The sequence below is a fragment of the Leopardus geoffroyi genome, chromosome D4 (assembly GCF_018350155.1).
Source record: "Leopardus geoffroyi isolate Oge1 chromosome D4, O.geoffroyi_Oge1_pat1.0, whole genome shotgun sequence".
NCBI classification, from domain to species: Eukaryota; Metazoa; Chordata; class Mammalia; order Carnivora; family Felidae; genus Leopardus; species Leopardus geoffroyi.
Genome location: NC_059342.1, coordinates 73,683,697 through 73,696,851, shown reverse-complemented (window position 1 = coordinate 73,696,851; position 13,155 = coordinate 73,683,697). Strand labels below are relative to the sequence as shown.

Below are 13,155 nucleotides of genomic sequence, written 5' to 3'. Positions count from 1 at the left end.
GAAAAAAAACTGGAAGATTTGTCAGTGCCAGGTACAAAGTTAGACAAAGACAAAAACCAGCTAAATTTAGCAACAGAAAACTACAGACCAAAGGTCAAAGAGAAAAATAAGAGTAGGGGCACCTGGCTGATTCAGTCGGTGGAGCGTGCGATTCTTGATCTCAGGGTTGTGAGTTCGAGCCCCACATTGAGTGTAGAGATTACTTAAAAATAAAATATTTTTTAAAAATAAGAGTAGAAATTGGTGAAATACAAAACATACATAGAGGCGCTCTATTAAAAATGTGACAAAACTGAGCCCATATTCTCCCAGTTTTGCCACATTCTGTTTTTTAAAGAAAAGCGAGAAATCTCAAATTTTTAATTTAGTATCTACCAATTTTTTAACATGGGCAATTCATTCAAAAAACTGTAAAATATGGGGTGCCTGGGTGGCTCAGTAGGTTAATTGACCTACTCTTGATTTCAGCTCAGGTGATGATCTCACAGTTTGTGAGCTTGAGTCCCGCATTGGGCTCTGAGCTGACAGGGAGGAGCCTACTTGGGATTCTCTCTCTCCCTCTCTCTCTCTCTCTCTCTGCCTCTTACCCTGCCTCATGGGTGCGTGTGCACTTTCTCATTCTCTTTCAAAATAAATATTTTTTAAAAAGAAAAATTGTAAAATATTTTGTAGGCCAAATACAATATGTCTCTGTCCTATAACTAGTTTGAAATCTCTACTAGACCAATCTGATTTATGAATATAGACACAAAATTCCTAACTAAAATATTAGCAAATCAAAGCTGCCAGTATATTCATGATCAAATGGTATTTATTCTAGGAATGCAAAGATCGTTCAAATTTAATGAGCATGTTAGTTCAGAGGTTGGCAAACTATGCCTATAAGTGGACTAAGAATGGATTTTACACTTTAAAATGGTTGGAAAAAATTAGAAGCTTGTCTGTGGCCATAAACAATTTAAAATTTTTTAGTTAAAAAATGAATTTAGGGGCGCCTGGGTGGCTTGGTCGGTTAAGCGTCCGACTTCGGCTCAGGTCATGATCTCACGGTCCATGGGTTAGAGCCCCGCGTCGGGCTCTGTGCTGACAGCTCGGAGCCTGGAGCCTGTTTCCGATTCTGTGTCTCCCTCTCTCTCTGCCCCTCCCCTGTTCATGCTCTGTCTCTCTCTGACTCAAAAATAAATAAACATTAAAAAAAAATTTTTTTAATGAATTTAAAATATTTATAAAATATATGGCAAATATGTATATATGAATCAAGAAGTCTTACAAATCAGTAAGAAAAATATATAAATGTACCAAGAAACGTGAATAATCATTGCATCAGAGAGGCAGTGTAATTGACTAATGCATAAAATACTGGTAACCAGAGACAGAAAAATATCATCCGCCTCCAGGAAGTCCAAGCATTTCTACTGATGAGGCAACTAAGGTTCAGCGTTGTTAACTGTATCAGGTTGCCAAAGCAGTAAATAAACAGTGGAGAAATCCGAATCCAGCCAAAGAATCACTATAGAATGTCATCTTTCATACCAGTCCTCCTGCTCAGAAAGGCTAGGTTACAAACAAGGGGGCCAAGACTCCTATGGCTACTGACACATTAAAATTCAGTTCAACCAGGCGCCAGGATGGCTCAGGCATTAAGCATCCGACTTCAGCTCAAGTCATGATCTCACTGTTCATGAGTTTGAGTCCCACATCGGGTGAGCTCGAGCCCCACTTTGGGTGAACACAAGCCCCACTTCTCTCTCTCTCTCTCTCCCCACCTTGCTCACTTACACCTTTTTCTCGAAATTAGAAAGAAAGAAAGAAAGAAAGAAAGAAAGAAAGAAAGAAAGAAAGAAAGAAAGACGTTTAAAAATATATTAACTAATTAAACTTAAAAATTAATTAAAAAAATTCAATTCAGGGGCGCCTGGGTGGTGCAGTCGGTTAAGCGTCTGACTTCAGCCAGGTCACGATCTCGCGGTCTGGGAGTTCGAGCCCCGCGTCGGGCTCTGGGCTGATGGCTCAGAGCCTGGAGCCTGTTTCCGATTCTGTGTCTCCCTCTCTCTCTGCCCCTCCCCCGTTCATGCTCTGCCTCTCTCTGTCCCAAAAATAAATAAACGTTGAAAAAAAAAATTAAAAAAAAAAAATTCAATTCAGTAGCTAAGCACTACTTCATGCTGAGCCTTACACTGAGCGCTGGGGTTCTAGAAGTGAACGAGGTGGAGCATATGATCTAGTGGGAGGTTGGATGGGTGTGACAATAGAGGAACCGTCCTGTCAACCTGTGGCAAACAGACTAACGGCTCATTCGGTCTGGGGAGCTGGGCAGACTGAGATGGTAAAGGAAGTCAGAGAGGACTTTTCAAAGAAAGCGATCTGAAGGATGATTTAGCCAAGCAAAGGAAGTGAAGGTAGGGTTACAGGCAGAAGGAACAAAACAAGCAAAGGCCTAAAAAGGAGAGCAAATCGTCGTTCTTCGAGGAGCACAAGGATGGGAAGCGTGGAGGAGAACGTCAGAGTGTGGGCATAGGAGTAATATGCAAGAAGGTAAACACACAGGGCTTCGTGTGTTATTAAAAAGGATCTTCATAGGTGATCCCCAGATGAAAATCAGAGCCTGATCCCCCACCCCAAGAAAAGCAGAAAGAGTGCTGGGTGAGCAGAAACTCTACGCAGACACCACCCAGAGGAACTATCAAAAATGTACCTCCTGGGGGCGCCTGGGTGGCGCAGTCGGTTAAGCGTCCGACTTCAGCCAGGTCACGATCTCGCGGTCCGTGAGTTCGAGCCCCGCGTCAGGCTCTGGGCTGATGGCTCAGAGCCTGGAGCCTGTTTCCGATTCTGTGTCTCCCTCTCTCTCTGCCCCTCCCCCGTTCATGCTCTGTCTCTCTCTGTCCCAAAAATAAATAAACGTTGAAAAAAAAATTAAAAAAAAAAAATTAAAAAAAATAAAAATGTACATATAAAAAAAAAAAAATGTACCTCCTGAAAGTTTTAGCATTTGTATTTCTGTAGAAAGGAAATGGGTTTGTTCCGCCTAAGAGCAGGCAGCTTCATCCCTGGAGATTGTGAAGACTGGGTTAAACCCAGCCTGAAAAAATTATAGGTCTCTAGACAGTTTTCATCTTTTTCTTTTAAACTTCAACCCATATTAGGAAATGCATATTTATAATGTGAATCCAATGGCGTGCTGGAGCCAATTCATACAGGCCTGTGAGGGAAGATTCAATTTTCAGGATTTTGCAAGCTGATTGTTAAACAGAGCCATTACTAAAATTACATTATGTACGGGCACCTGGGTGGCTCAGTCGGTTAGGCATCCGACTCTTGATTTCAGCTGAGATCATGATCTCACAGCTCATGAGTTCAGGCCCCACACAGGTTCAATGCTGTCAGCACAGGGCCCTCTTCGGAACCCCTCCTCCATTCGTGCTCTCTTTCTCTCAAAAATAAACATTAAAGAAAATTCTCAAAACTCATTCCTAGTTATTTTACCATATTTTATTGTTATCTATATGCTACTGTGCAACTCTCCCCAACTCTATGTGCAGTGACATCACACTGGTACCTTGAACCCAAACACGGTGGGAGTATTTGCACTAAAGAGATTAACAAGTGTTACAAATAAAGGGTTTTTTTAATTTTTAATTTAAAAAAAATTTTTTTTAATGTTTATTTATTTTTGAGAGAGACACACAGAGCGTGATCAGAGTAGGAGCAGAGAGAGAGGGAGACACAGAATCCGAAGCGGACTCCAGGCTCTGAGCTGTCAGCACAGAGCCCGACACGGGGCTCGAACTCACAAACCGCGAGATCATGACTTGAGCGGAAGTCGGACACTCAGCTGAGCCACCTAGGCGCCCCAATTTGTAAATACATAATTTATTGTCAAGTTAGCTAACATACAATGTATACAGTGTACTCTTGGTTTCAGGGATAGATTCCCATGATTCATCAATTGCATACAGCACCCAGTGCTCATCCCAACAAGTGCCCTCCTCAATGCCCATCACCCATTTTCCCCTCTCCCCCACACCACCCCCACCCCGCCATCAACCCTCAGTTTGTTCTGAGTATTTAAGAGTCTCTTATGGATTGCCTCCCTCTCTGTTTGTAACTAATTTTTTTCCTTCCCTTCCCCCGTGGTCTTCTGCTAAGTTTCTCAAATTCCACATGAGTGTAAACATATGATGTCTGTCTTTCTCTGACTGACTTATTTCACTCAGTATAATTAGCTCCAGTTCCATCCACATTGTTACAAATGGCAAGATTTCATTCTTTTTCATCTTCGAGTAGTATTCCTTGTATATACAAACCACATCTTCTTTATCCATTCATCAGTTGATGGACATTTAAGCTCTTTCCATAATTTGGCTATTGTTGATAGCGCTGCTATAAACATTGGGGTACGTGCGCCCCTATAAATCAACACTCCTGTATCCTTCGGATAAATTCCTAGCAGTGCTATTGCTGGGTCGTAGGGTAATTCTATTTTTAAATTTATGAGGAACCTCCACACTGTTTTCCAGAGTGGCTGCACCACTTTGCATTCCCACCAACAGTGCAAGAGGGTTCCCATTTCTCCACATCCTCGCCAGCATCTATAGTTTCCTGATTTGTTCATTTTAGCCACTCTGACTCGTGTGAGGTGGTATCTCAGTGTGGTTCTGATTTGTATTTCAATAAGGGCTTTAAAAAATTTTTTTTAATTCTTTTAAGTTTATTTATTTTAAGAGAGAGAGTGAGTGGGGGAGGAGCAGAAAAAGAGAGACAGAGAATCCCAAGCACTGGCAGTGCAGAGCCCAATGCAGGGCTTGAACTCACAAACCATGAGATCATGACCTAAGCCAAAGTTGGATGCTTAACCCACTGAGCCACCCAGGTGCCCCACAAATAAGGGCTTTATTTGGTTTGTTGATTATGCAGATTAGGATGTAACTCTATTTGTCAAAACACCATTTAATTGAAACTGTAGGTTGACTATGGATATAAGAGTTAGGAAAAAATCAATGGACACATCCTACGAGAATCAATTCACTATATGGGATTCACAATAAAGAATCTTTGTATATGTTAACCAAAAAAAAAGAAAAAGAGAAAAAAATGGAGCTGGGGCTTTGTCCTAAGAGCACAGGCCAGTCATCAAAAGACTTTAAGCAAAATTTTTAAAAAAAGACTTTAGTTCTTATTTTAAAAAGATCACTCTGGCCAGAGTTGGAAAAAAAAATGGATGGGGGAGAGGACTGGCAAGAGGGTTGGGAACAGAAAGTAGTGTTAGGTGAAGTCTTTTCTAGGAGCCCAGACAGAAGATGATAGTGGCTAGAAGGGATGGAAACAAGTAGAATCAATAGGACTTGGTGATTGATTGGAAGATAAAATGCAAAAAAAGAATCCTGACATAGGCAATTTGATGTTTAGATGTGCCCTTTACAGGGGCGCCTGGCTGGCTCAGTCAGTAGAGCATGCGACTCTTGATCTTGAACTCGTGAGTTCAGGCCCCATGTTGGGTGTAGAGATTACTAAAAATAAATAAATAAATAAACTTTAAAAAGAAGAATAAGGGCCCTTTACAGAGATGGAGAACATGAGAGGAAGGGCCGAACTGAGACTGAGTAACCCATGTGCTATCCAAGTGGAGATGTCAAGTGAACAGCTGAAGATACCGGACAATAAGCTCAGGAAAAATATTTAGGCCAGAAATACAGACGTAGAAATTCCCAGTAAAGCCATGGACATGGATAAGAGATCCCAAGGAGCATGTTAAATGTGAGAGGAAGGCTCAGGAAAGAACCAAGGAGAGTAGCAACTGAAAAGACAGGCAGAGGAAGAAAGGCAAGAGAGAGAGAAGGAAAGCCAGGGAGCATATTAAGAAGGAAATACTTGTGAACAATGTCAAATATGCTGAGAAGTCAAGTAGGTTAATAACTGAGAAGTGTCCATTGGATTTAGCAACAAGGCAGTCATTGTTGACCTTCCATCCCAGAATAAAATGCCAGGAGGCAAGAGCTCCACATGAATGAAAACGTACCAAGTTCACTCTAAAAGGAAAAATACCCTGGGCTCGAAGCCAGAGAATATTCTTGGGTCAGGTTTTTTTCTTGTCATAAATTTAACCAGCTGGAATTCTTTGTAAACTGCTATTTTATTCACCCTTGAAATACAGGATTTGCTTTTTTAAAGTATGTCTGTAATTCTTCTTCAAGGTAGAACCCAGTATCTTTGGGTTAGTGGTTCTCTACAGGAGCAGATGCTGGTGGCTGGAAGTACCATCAAGAAACTTAAACTTGCCTCGGATGGAGAAGCCTTTGGTGATCTAAATACACAAACAGGGTCTAACCGGGAACCAAGTAAAAAACACAAGATTCCAAGTGAGCCAAGAGGTATTGTTCCAAAGTAGAAGAGACCAGGATATGAAAGCAATCTGGCTGTGGCATCTGTCACCCCACTGATGACCAGCGTTGATTCAGTTGATCTGTCTGGCTAGCTGAGTATCCTCCTCCTCCCAACTGCTCCATGTGCCATGTGCATTCCTCCCAAAGTTGCAGGCTTGGTCAAAGTGGATGACCTTCCCCAATAGAGGAGGACTGTTATTCGGTCAAGGGTATATGAGTGCTTCCCTGCTAGAACCTCCGAACAAGCTTTGAAAATACAAGAGACCAAAGCCCTCACCACCAGAGGATTGTGAAATAGCAGACTAAGTACAAAAGCCAGAGACTTGACAAAAGCCAGAGGGGAAAAGCAGAGTCCCCAGTCTCTCCTAGAATGGCTCAGTGTCCTTATAGTTATGTTGGAAGCCCTTTTCCTAGCCTGACAATGAGCAACTTGGCGTGGCACAGTCAAGGGTTCCAGAAGCCCTCAAAAAGTCTTCTGCACTTAAATAATATAAGCTTCTGCCTCCGGCGAAGGTGGAGGGATTGGAGGACATCTTGGGACTGAAACAAATAAAAGACTGGACAAAAAAAAATGTAACAATGATGTTCAACATATTAGTGGGGATCCTGGGTGGCTCAGTCGGTTGAGTGTCCCACTCTTCATTTCAGTTCAGGTCATGATCTCATGATTTGTGAGATCGAGCCCCGCATCCAGCTCTACATTGTCAGCGCAGGGCCAGCTTGTGATTCTGTCTCCCTGTCTCTCTGCCTCTCCCTACCCCGCCCAAAATAAATAAATAAACATTTTTAAAAAATTCTCTCTCTCCCTCTGTCCCTCTCCCCACTCACACTTTCTCCCTCTGTGCAAAATAAAAAAAAAATAAAATAAAAAAGATATTAGACCTCAAGCAACAAGGACAGTGATCTCTGAGAAACAGAAAACCAACAAGATGAGCCCTACGATTGCCCCAGCTTATTGCCCAGAAAGATTTTCTAAAAGGGACAGGGAATATAGGCCAATTCCATATCCATGAGTTGAAGAATTCAGGAGGCCAGGGCAGCTAGAGTTCATCGGACAGAGTGTCAGAGAGGGAAGAGCTGCACAGGAGAGACCCCTAGGGATCTGTACAGCATCTCTCTCCAAACCTTCATATAAGCGCCTATAAGCTCACAGGTATGAGGAAAGTACCCAAAGCTAAGGGAAAAGGGTAAAGCACCCCAAGGGAAAGAACCACTCAAAAGATTAGAGGAAACAGTTTTGAATCTTATACAGGGCCAGGAATAGTTCTTATTCTCATCAGCCAGACTGGTAGGGAAGAACTCCTAATTCCTGGGGGCACTGGGGTAAGGGGTAGGGACTCAGAAGGGTTTGCCTCAGTTGTGGGGAGTGATCAGCCCTGAACTAAATGACACTCTGGTCCTATCCAAAAGTCAGACCCCAAAGGATTGAAAGCTTGAGCAACTTAACAAGCTCAAGAATATTTAGAGGAATGCAAAAAATACACAACAATCAACAAGGTAAAATTCACAATGTCTGGCATCCAATAAAAAGTTACAAGGAGTGCAAAGAAGCAGGAAAATGTGACCCATAATAAGGAGAAAAATCAAGCAACAGAAACCAATCCAGGAATGACACAGATGTAGACAAGCACATTATAATGGTTATTACAGCTGTATTCTTATATTCAAGGAGCACTTTAAAAGCATGTTGATATGTGGAAAAAATAAAAAAGACCAAACTGAACATCTAAAGGTGAAAAATATAATGTCTGAGATGCAAAAATACACAGGATGGGGTTAACAGCAGATTAGACACTGTAAGAAGAAGAAAGATTAGTGAACCTGAAGATAGAAACCATTCAAAATAAAACATACAGAGAAAAAGGACCCCTCCAAAAAATAAACAAAAAGAGCATCAGTGAGCAGGACGACTACATATATAGTTGGATCCCTGAAGGAGGTAGGATCCAGAAATATATTTGAGGAAATCATGGGTGAAATTCTCCCAATGTTGATGAAAACTATAAACCCACAAATCCACGAAGCTCAATGAATCCCAAGTGAAAGAAATATGAAGAAACCTGTACCAACGCGCATCATGACCAAATTGCCTAAAACCAGAAATAAAGTAAACATCTTAAAAGCAGCCAGAAAAAAACTGGATTCCATACAGAAGAACAAAGAAACATGTACCATAAGACAGTGAAACATCTTCATCGAAGAAAAAAAAAATTGCCAACCTAAAATTCTTTATCCAGCAAAAATACCTTCCCAAAAGGAAGGTGAAAATAGAGATCTTTTTGGACTTCCAAAAGCTGAATGAATTCATCGTGGACACCACCTGCACCACAAGACATGTTCAAATCTCTGGGCAGCAGGAAAATGATACTCTCGAAGTCTTGATCCACACAAAGGAATAGAGGGAACACTAGACATGGTAAACTACGTGGGTATATACGTTTCTTACTATTTTAATCTCTTTAATAGAACAACAAGGTGGCTCAGTCGGTTAAGCATCTGACTTCGGCTCAGGTCATGATCTCATGGTTCACGAGTTTGAGCCCCGCATTGGGCCCTGTGCTGACAGCTCGGAGCCTGGAGCCTGCTTCAGATTCCGTATCTCCCTCTCTCTCTGCCCCTTCCCCACTTGTGCTCGCTCTCTCTCTCTCAAAAAATAATAAACATTTAAAAAAATTTTTAATAAAATAAAAAAGAAAAGAACAACATAACTAGGATAAGGAACCATTGACTTAAAAACATCATCCTGGAATAAACTGTTATATGTTGCCTTGTCTAGATTCTGACAAAGTAATTGCAAGAAGCAAACTCCAGGAAAGCAATTAGCAAGTTAGCGCTGGCAGTCCTGTGGGAGTGTGGATCCTACTTATGGAAGAGGATAATTTAGATGTGTTTAGTATAAAGTACAGGAGGCACAGCTGAGAGATGTGGCTTGGCTCACCTGCACTCAAGCCGGACTATGAGGCTTATGGAGGACAAAGCCTACCTCTGGATCAGCGTACTGTCAGGGGAAGAAATATAGGGACAGGGGTCATGGCATCCAGAGCTCCCAAAGGTCCTCCAGGGAAATTTCACTGGGAGCTAGGGAATACATCTAGGTTGGTTTGACTGGAGCTGTAACTGAGAGAGGTGGCGTGTATTCCCGTTGCTTCCAGACTCTCACCAATCACTCCTGGGCCCCTTTGACTGCCCCCACTGCTCTACTGAAACTGTTAACTCAGAGGTCACCACTGACTTCCTAATTATGAAAATCAGGTGCCCATTCTCAGCCCTCATCCACCTTGCCATAGTTTTCCTCTTGTTTCTCTGATAATTCCTCTATTTTGTGGCTCTTCCTGTCTTCTCGTAAGGTATGTTCCCCAGCCATGCCCTTCTGTCCCCTTCCTGCCCCAATACCCTGTCCCTCCAAGATCTCCACTCTGGCTGCTGCTCTGTGTTGTTCTGATGAAGGCCCAGATCTCTCTCCAGCCCCAGGCTCAGGGCCACCTCTGCTTTGACACACTTACCAGCAATCTTTCTCTCTGCACTGGCTCTCTCCCTGGCTGCTCACCTAGACCAGCCCTAACTGTCTGCTTCCATATCTTTCTACCAAACTAGACTGTGAGCACCTCTAATGCAGTGACAGAGGTGTGTCTTCTTAGTAGCTGCCTACTTCTCACCTTAGCATCTGGCACACATTTGAAAAAATCAAGTCTTGCCAGGAAATTCAGATCTAAAATCAGCATACAAGGCATAAATTGTGAATAGCCAAATTACCTTCAAATAAGCCCTTAGTCACCCAGAAAATACCCATGGCATTGTAAATTAAAAGGGGAACAGCAAATTTGCTTCTCCCATCTTGCACTCCCTCTGAGCTGTATTTTCATGGAGTGACAGAGCTGGAACAGCCCCCGCCAGCTGCATTGTACTCCCCTGTCACTCCTGCCCACTTGTGCTTCATTTTTTGGCTCTGTACATTGATTGAACTTCCATAAGTGAGAAGCCACACAAAACCTAACTCCACTGTAAAGGCTTGAGGGAGGAATCTCTTTCTCTCTCCTTCAACTGGTTTCTCCTTCTGGCCTCCCAGTTTCCAATCATGACAGCATCTCACTGAATCAGGCTGAAAACTCTTTGGCTCCTGCCTCTCCCCTTACTCTTTCTTTCCAATTTCCAGGTTCTTGTTAATTTTTCCTTTGCACCATGCCCCTCTGTCTCCATTCTGTTGCCGCCCACATAATCCAGGCCCTGATCACCTCCCATCTTGACTCCTATGAAAGCCTCCTAACTGATCTTTCCGGGCTTGCTGGTCTCCCTCCAATTCATGTTTTCCTGCCATCAGATTAACAATTTCTAAAGCACTTCCTTAGTCCTATCTCTCCCTTAGTCAAAAGCCATCGATGGCTCCCCACTGGCTATCAAATAGAACCCACTGCCTCCAGCCTGCCATCCAAGGCCCTGAACAATGGGGACACAAGCTGTCTCTGACCCCACCTTCCACCCTTTCCAGATGGGAATATGGCAGTACTTGCTTATGTCCCAAACTTCTTTGACCTGCATCGCTTCCCTCCACCAAAAGGCCACCTCCACAAACATCTCCACCTGCCAAAACCTAATAGCTTCAGATAGGAGCATCCAAAGGGCCCCTCTTTCTTCACACTCTGTACCACTCAGCTCACACTGCTACATTACGTGTACCCTAAAGAAAAGGAGATATGTCATATCTGCTTCTTATTCATTCGCCCATTCAGCATATATTACTGAGCAGTTATGATGTGCCAGGCACTCATCTAGGTACTGATGCTATGCAGTGAAGACAAATACGACTTGCAGAACTCATAGTCTGGCTGTGGACGGTGGCAAGAGACAAGCCACGAACTCCACAGAGGCCGGGAGAGGGAAAGTGAAAGAGGAGAATGTCACCCCGACAGTGGTCAGAAAAAGCTTCCCAAAATAATAACATGCAAGCTGAGATCTAAAGGATGAGTAGAAACTAGGCAGAGAAGAGAAGAAAAGAATTGTCCAGGTTGAAGGAAAAGTACAGAAAAAAACAAATTTTTTTAAAGCCTGAAGGCAAGAGAAGACAAGACTCACTACAACCAAAAGGAAAAAATCATAGAGCTTCAGGGGGAGTAGGAGGGAACTGGGCCTGAGGAGACAAGTAGGGCGCACCCGGGCCATAAGCCTACTTTGTAAGGTTTGTAAGACAAGCAAAAGGGGTTGGATTTGATCCCGAGGCCAAGGGAGAGTTTTAATTATTTTTGGAGATCCCTTCCAAAACAGGGCCATCCTTAGAAGTAATATAGGCTCAAAAACAAACAAACAAACAAAACTGAATTTATTGGTTTCACCTTCTCTGAAGGCAAAATCTGGTCAAGAAAATTTTAGAAGAGCCTCAGATAATTTGTGGTATTTCTACTTATCAAATGCTGCCTCCCTGAGTCTTTGCCCAACTGAGAACTGTCAGGATCCTCAATAGCTTCCCCATTTCCCCCAAATCCTAGGCCTCTGGGCATGTTCCAGAATTTGTCACACTCTTGAAATAGTTCTAACAATGACATTCTAAATTGTTCAAAGACAAATTCATTTGTGAGGGCATTTAAATTGGATCATAGATTTCATTGGTAAATGTGGGTTTTTTTCTCCATTTACTCACAAGGAAATGTCTTTGACTGTGTAGACCCTGGCTTCAGAAAGAACCAGAGGCCTCCAGTCTTGGAAGAACATCGTTTCCATAATGTAATATCACCACCTAGTGGTTCCAAACAACTTCACCAAGTAATCCAGGAAAATTTCTAGCTACACTCCTGGAAATAACTTCATCTCTCCAGAATTTTTTGTTTCTCTATCAAGATAATCTGTGGTCAAGGCACATGGGTGGCTCAGTAGGTTAAGTATCTGACTTAAGCTCAGGTCATGATCTCATGCTTCATGAGTTCGAGCCCCATGGGCTCTCTCCCATCAGCACAGAGCTTGCTTTGAATCCTGTCTCCCTCTCCCTGTCCCTCCCCTGCTCGTGCTCATGTGCTACCTCACTCTCTTTCTCTCTCTGTCAAAAATAATTTTTTTTGAGAGAGAGAGAGAGCGCGCGCGTGTGCATAAGCAGGGAAGGGATAGAGAGAGAAGGGGACAGAGGATCTAAAGTGGGCTCTGTGTACACAGCAGAGAGCCCGATGTGGGGCTCAAACTCACAAACCATGAGATCATGACCTGAGCCGAAGCAGACACTTAACTGGACTAAGCCACCCAGGTGCCCCAAAAATAAACAAAAAAATTTTTTTAACGTTTATTCATTTTTTGATAGAGACAGAGCATGAGTAGGAGAGGGGCAGAGAGAGAGGGAGACCCAGAATCTGAAGCAGGCTCCAGGCTCTGAACTGACAGCACAGAGCCTGATGTGGGGCTCGAACTCACGGACTATGAGATCATGACCTGAGCCGAAGTTGGATGCTTTAACCAACTGAGCCACCCAGGCGCCCCTAAACAAACATATTTTTAAAAAGAAAAAAATATATATAATCTGTGATCGATTGTCTAACATACAGTAGGTATTCAATAATTGTTAAATAAATGTATAAACAGAAGGGCAAAATAATTTCCTACCCTGGTACCTTATGGCAACTGAAAAGAGACAATTTAAGTCTTTCCAAGATTCCTCTGGATCCCAAAGGGCCTCTAATCATGCTTATCTAACAGCCAGAGGTATTTCTGTCTTTAATTTAGCAAGCAATTCCTTTAGGCACATTTGAATAAACAGATTTTTTTTAAAGGGTCACTGCTACCATGGATGAAACCTTGA

At 42.7% G+C, this 13,155-nt stretch overlaps 1 protein-coding gene across 1 annotated transcript in view; it reads right to left on the bottom strand.

Moving 5' to 3' along the window:
- RGS3 (regulator of G protein signaling 3) overlaps positions 1-13,155 on the bottom strand; it is a 141,417-nt gene that overhangs the window by 127,697 nt on the left and 565 nt on the right. The gene's annotated exons all lie outside the window — the stretch shown is intronic.